At 44.9% G+C, this 6421-nt stretch overlaps 1 pseudogene across 1 annotated transcript in view; it reads right to left on the bottom strand.

The window, feature by feature from the left end:
- LOC105526811 overlaps positions 1-554 on the bottom strand; it is a 9816-nt pseudogene extending 9262 nt beyond the window's left edge. Inside the window, exon 1 of the transcript XR_001004149.1 lies at positions 1-554. The product of XR_001004149.1 is annotated as a 40S ribosomal protein S2 pseudogene (transcript).
- Between the last annotated feature and the right edge of the window lie 5867 nt (positions 555-6421).

The raw sequence follows: 6421 nt of genomic DNA, 5'->3' as shown, positions 1-6421 counted from the left end.
GTGTGGGGCTTGCCGATCTTGTTCCCCCAGTAGCCTCTGCGCACCGGGACAATGGAGAGTTTGGCCAGGATGATGGCCCCATGGATGGCGGTGGCCACCTCCTTGGGGCACTTAACACCCAGGCCGACGTGGCCATTGTAGTCCCCGATAGCAACAAACGCCTTGAACCTGGTGCACTGGCCAGCACAGGTCTGCTTCTGCACCGGCATACTCTTCAAAACCTCGTCTTTGAGAGAGGCCCCCAAGAAAAAATCAACGATCTCAGATTCCTTACTGGGCAGAGAGAAGAGGTAGATCTCCTCCAGGGACTTGATCTTCATGTCCTTGACCAAGCGGCCCAGCTTGGTGACGGGCATCCACTCCTTATCCTCGGCCTTGCCTCCACGAGCTCCGCAGCCTTGGCCCCGACCCCAGCCCCGGATGTCACTGCCAAAACCTCCGCGGAAGCCACCATGGTTCCCCATCCCAGGGCCACCAGGGCCTCCGGACCCCCACGCTGCACTGGCATCATCCGCCATTTGGTGTTTCCTCGGAGAAGGATGGTGCCTTCTTATTGCGTCCTCGTGTAAGGGGGAAGCAGTTTCCCTACAGCCTCTTTTATAAAGGCACTAATCCCATTTGTGAAGGCTCCATCCCTCTGACCCAATCACCTCCCAAAGCCCCTACGTTCTAATACCATCACCTTGAAGGTTAAGTTTCAACATATAAATTCTGGGGGAATACCAACATTCAGTCCACAGCAGACACTGATCCCATCTGGAGGATCCCACCCTTACAGCCTCATCTAAAATGAATTACCTCTTCAAGCCCCACCTCCAAATGCCATTGGGGGGGTTAATGCTTCGATGTAGGAATTGTGGGAGGACACAAACATTTGGCCCATAGCATCCTGGTAGGCTGGGAGGGTCTTAGCATCCAGCTTCCCAGCAGCTGCTCCTTCCTGGTCAGGTCCAGCCTCACCATATCAGCTCCCTTCCTTGTGATGCTCCCTCCCTGGTGAGGAGTGCGATAGTCCTGGGGGCTGAATGGGAAGAGAGACAGAAGTACTTTCTAAGAAATCTAGAGCAAGGCTCTACTGTTCTATAAGAATGCATTGGCCAAAACCAAAACAAACAAACAAAAAACCCAACCACAACAACTACCAGAATTAAAAAATTTCACTTAAAACTTTTTAAATTATTTAATAACTGTTACATCTAATTATGATATCTAGTATTAATTTTTTTTTCTGAGCAGTCTAACTCTGTTGCCCAGGCTGGAGTGTAGTGGTGCGATCTCTGCTCACTGCAACCTCTGCCTCCCAAGTTCAAGCAATTCTCATGCCTCAGCCCCCCAAGTAGCTGGGATTACAGGTGGGCACCACCACGCCCAGCTAATTTTAGTAATTTTACTAGAGATGGATTTTCACCGTGTTGGCCAGGCTGGTTTCGAACTCCTGGCCTCAAGCAATCCTTCTGCCTTGGCCTCCCAAAGTGCTGGGATTACAAGCATGAGCGCGTCTGCCCTGGTATTCATTTTTTAGAAAAATTTTCATATCATTTTAATTTTAAAAATTTAATCTTTATTTTATCAAGATATTTATCTTGATATCATCTGAAAAACTTACTTATGCATTGAACAAATTCTTATTTCTCTTTTGTATTCATTTCCCCTTCTTCTTTCCCTGGTGGTACAGAGCATTGTACAAAATTAGTTATTCTTTCACAAGGGTCATTTTATTGTAAATGATTTTATTTTCAATTTCTCTGTAGCACTATATTTGAAAACAGAATACTGGATTATACTGGAAATGGGTGTTGCTTCCTGTACTCTTGGGTTATGCAGAGGGGGAGGAGGAGAGGATCCCTGATGCTGGGGGAATAGCCAGGGCACCTGACATGGTGGTGATAGAGATTGTGTGTCTTGTACTCTGTGGCAGCCATCACACCATCAACTTGATTACCTCTACATTCAGGGAACTCACCCCACTGAAAAGGGCAAGAAGCTTAGGAGCAGTGACAGTTTAGTCTTTCAGTAGCAGAATTAAAAATCTCTTTGTTGGCTGGGTGTAGTGGCTTATGCCTGTAATCCTAGCACTTTGGGAGTCCAAAGTGGGCAGATTACTTGAGGCCAGGTAGGCATTCCAGACCAGCCTGGCCAACATGGCGAAACCCTGTCTCTACTAAAAATACAAAAATTAGCTGGGTGTGGTAGTGCAGGCCTGTAATCCCAGCTACTGTGGAGGCTGAGGCACGAGAATCGCTTGACCCTGGGAGGGGGAGGTTGCAGTGAGCCGAGATTGCACCACTGCACTCCAGCCTGGGTGACAGAGTGAAACAGTATCTCAAAAAAAAAAAAAAAGTTTCTTTGTTTTTGCTTTCTCCTCCTTTTTTCTTGGATTTCTATAAAAGTTTTAAGCCATTTGTCACTGAGTGTCCACTAACCCCATGCTGCGTCCCAGTAGTTTGAATTTAAGGAGACAAACCTCACCATTTGAAGAGACACAGTGGCTATGTCAAAGGCTGTCCAGTCTTCTTCCACTTGGGGAGAGTCTGCCTGAGAGGAACAATGGTCTTTGCAGCATTAGCGCCTCATTTGCTTTAAGCAGATACAGGGATTTGTAGTTTTTGAAAACAAATTCAATCACCAGTGTTTTCTTTGGGGGTGTCCTTTTTTTGCCCTTCAAAAGTCATTCACCCCCCTGTCTATTGATAACATTCTCAGATAGAGGCAAGTTGGGGAGTGTTCCCTTCACCCTGTACTTCTCTGTGGTGAAAGAGGCAGGAAAAGTAAGCCCTTTGCAGTCGACATTTTCACATTTATGGAAAGAAAGTGCCAAATTATCCCTCGAAATGTTCTAAGACCTGAGTTGACCCCAAATTGTACTGTGAGAGGAAACAGATGGAGGAATAAAAGATGTCCTTTTGAGAAAGAAATCCTTTCTTATATCAAGAGGCTTCTACAGAGAACTGTTCCCCCATTCCCAAGAACCAGGGAGTCCAAGAAAACCCCACCCCACTGACTGGTCTAAGGATTTTGGTGCAGGAACAGATATACTGCTTGATCACTGCATCGTAATTGGTTTTGAAAACACGTTTGCAAAATGGCAGTGAGCCAAACACTCCCTTCCTCTCAGTGCCTTCCCTTGTAGAGGGCTTATGACTGATTTAAAGGATTTTTTCCCTCTGTGTCCCCCACAACTTTTTCTGAAGAGGCAAAATATCTCAAGTTATTTGAACTGAGTCCTGACTCTGAACAACCTGCCCATGACAAGAAGAAAACAGAGCTCAGGTTTGCTGATTTTTATAGCAGGATGGAACTGAACTACAATTTACTCGTCTTGCCCAGAGCCAGCTCAAATATAAAGCAGATTGGAACAGCCCCAGAGTTTCATTGTTGCAGGGCTGGATTCAAAGTTCAATAAAAATAGAGAAAAATATCCTTTGAAGACCTAGGAAGCATATGGGGGCATGAAAGTGTACACACGTGTGTTATTTTATGATTGTATTGAACGGGTGAGGTGGTGACTTTGGAGTTTTGCTGAGATCCTGAAGTCTTTTTTTTTTTTCCCTGAGCATTTCCAATTCAGAAGCCAAGTTGCACATCTTCTCTCCATATGACAAGGACAATCCGATGTGGGAGTGAGGCTTGCTTTAATTCTCGGTGGCTGAGACCTTTGCGCAGAGGTCTTCATTGAATAACAACATGGTGTTACGTGGTTGTGATGGGCACAGGAGGGCTGTATTATGGTGATGGTTTGTGTGTGTGTGCGTGTGTGTGTATATGCATGTGTGTATAGACAGAAGGTAGAAAGCAACAGAATTCAGATTCTACAGGATAGAAGTTTTGGCCTTTGTTTTAGCTTTTGTGTCACGAAGAGTTGCATGTGGCTATAAATATGAACATGATTGGCAAAATCTGCAGATTACGTAAAACCTGTGAAGGGTGTAGAATGCTTTATATACATCACATATTGGCAGTGTCTATTCATAGGATGCACATTGTAGAATTTGCTCTTTTTTTTTGTTTGTTTTGTTTTGAGCTTACTCATTCTGTGTTGATGTGTACTTTTCTCTTCTCTCCCCTTTCAAAAATCTTATTTTGAGCAGCCTAACTGGAGATTTGTAAGGAGGGTAACTCTTGAGATCACATCTGTTTAGATCAAAGGGCAGGACTAGTTCCTGGTGTTGGCAAAGGGATTATGTAACAAGAAATCCTCATTGGTGTCAATGTGACACATGGGATGACGTGGCACTTGGGAAAAATAAGGACATGTCAATATTCCCTCACCAGCTTCAGTGTTGGAACTGTTTTTCCATAAGATGCTTTCTTTTTATTCTTTGTCTGTTACTCCCTAATTGGAACTGATACCTGAAAATTTTCTCTTGCTAATTTTTTATTGTGATTTTGCCACCAGGCTGCTCATTAGAAAACCTCAGCTGCAAAGTTGCCTCTTTGAAGCAGCAGGACTAGCCACATCTTCGTACACCACCCCACCCTAGTTCCCCTTTTCCAGCAAGGGATGGAGGGAGATTAGCTTGCCTCATAATCAGGCAAGTTCAAAATATTAAATCTTTTCTGCCTTTTATACTTTTCTGATTCAGGAGTGGCTGGAAATATTGGAAATCTACATCCTGTCAGATTTTGCAGAACTCCACCTGTCATAGGGATTCTTGGGACTTGGTCACAGGATGGCATCTGGCCTGAAAAGGAAAGTCCAAACCACACTAGAGTGCTATGGAGTTGCCTGTTTTCAATGGATTTCTCTGTTCCTGTTGGATTTAGGTTTTTTTGTTGTTGTTGTTTGTTTGTTTGTTTTTGAGATGGAGTCTCGCTCTGTTGCCCAGGCTGGAATGCAGTGGCGTGATCTCAGCTCACTGCAGCCTCCACCTCCCAGGTTTAAGCGATTCTACTGCCTCAGTGTCCCAAGTAGCTGGGATTACAGGCGCCCACCACCACGCCTGGCTAATTTTTGTATTTTTAGTAGAGGCAGGGTTTCACCGTGTTGGCCAGGCTGGTCTCGATCTCCTGACCTCAAATGATCCATCCACCTCGGCCTCCCAAAGTGCTGGGATTACAGGCGTGAGGCACCATGACTGGTCGGATTTTAGTATTTTAAGGACTGTACATTTTACTCAATCTTTTAAATCTCTGACCTCTCTTACAGGGCCTTGGAAGCAAGTTTGTGACTGAAAGAGGCCTGTAGGTGAAGAGCCATTTCTAATGTCCTCCACATCATTGCTTCACACTTCATTATGCATCCGAATCATCTAGGCATCTTGTTAACAGGCAGATTCTGATCCCTTAGGTTTGGGGCGGTACCCCAGAGTCTATTTATGTATTTATTTATTGAGACAGGACTTCGCTCTGTGGCCCAGGCTGGAGTGCAGTGGCAGGATCATAGCCCTCTCTAACCTCTTAACTCTTGAGCTCATGTGATCCTTCCACCTCAGCCTCCTGAGTAGGTGGGACTACAGGCACATACTACCACAGCTGGCTAATTTGTAAACTTTTTGTATGGACAGGAATCTCGTTATGTTACCCAGGCTGGTCTTGAACTCCTGGCCTCAAGCAATCCTCCCACCTCAGCCTCCCAAACCTCTGGTATTACATGTGTGGGCCACCACTCCAGACCATGACTCTTTTTGTCAGTGCCAGATGATGCCTGTGAGCTGCACTTTTAGGCCTAAATGATCAGGTCTCGCATCTTCACTGGCAATGGTGGGAGAGTAGGCCTGGCTGGGCATGGTGCAAAGATACTGAAAAATTTGCCCTGACTCTTCTCAGCCCCACCAATGTTCTGTGCATTTACAGACCCTCTTCAAAAGTGCAGTTGACCTTGAACAACTAGGGGATTGGGGTGCTGACCCCCTGTGTAGTGGAAAATCTGATCTCCCCCAAACTTAACTACTAATAGCCTGCTATTGACCAGAAATTTTATGGATAATACGAACAGTTGATCGACACATATTTTGTATGTTATATATATTATATACGGTATTCTTACAATAAAGTTTGCTGAGAAAAAATGTCATTAAGAAAATGATAGAGGCCGGGCAAGGTGGCTTACCCCTTTAATCCCAGAACTCTGGGAGGCCAAGGCGGTTGGATTACCTGAGATCAGGAGTTTGAGACTAGCCTGACCAATATGGTGAAACCCCATCTTTACTAAAAAAATACAAAAATTAGTCAGGTGTGGTGGTAAATGCCTGTAATCCCAGCTACTCAGGAGGCTGAGGTGGGAGAATCGCTTGAACCCAGAGGGCAGAGGTTGCAGTGAGCCGAGATGGCGCCATTGCACTCCAGCCTGTGTACCTGTCTCCTACCTCCACAATGTACTCCACAAATGTTCCTATTTGAGACTCCATCTCAAAAAAAAAAAAAAAAAAAAGAAAAAAAAATCATAGAGATTAAATGGAAGTAGATCATAAAGATCTGCATT

This window comes from Colobus angolensis, unplaced genomic scaffold (genome assembly GCF_000951035.1).
Source record: "Colobus angolensis palliatus isolate OR3802 unplaced genomic scaffold, Cang.pa_1.0 Scaffold6, whole genome shotgun sequence".
Classification (NCBI taxonomy): domain Eukaryota; kingdom Metazoa; phylum Chordata; class Mammalia; order Primates; family Cercopithecidae; genus Colobus; species Colobus angolensis.
The sequence above is the reverse complement of the archived record's forward strand: the minus strand, read 5'-3'. Positions and strand labels throughout refer to the sequence as shown.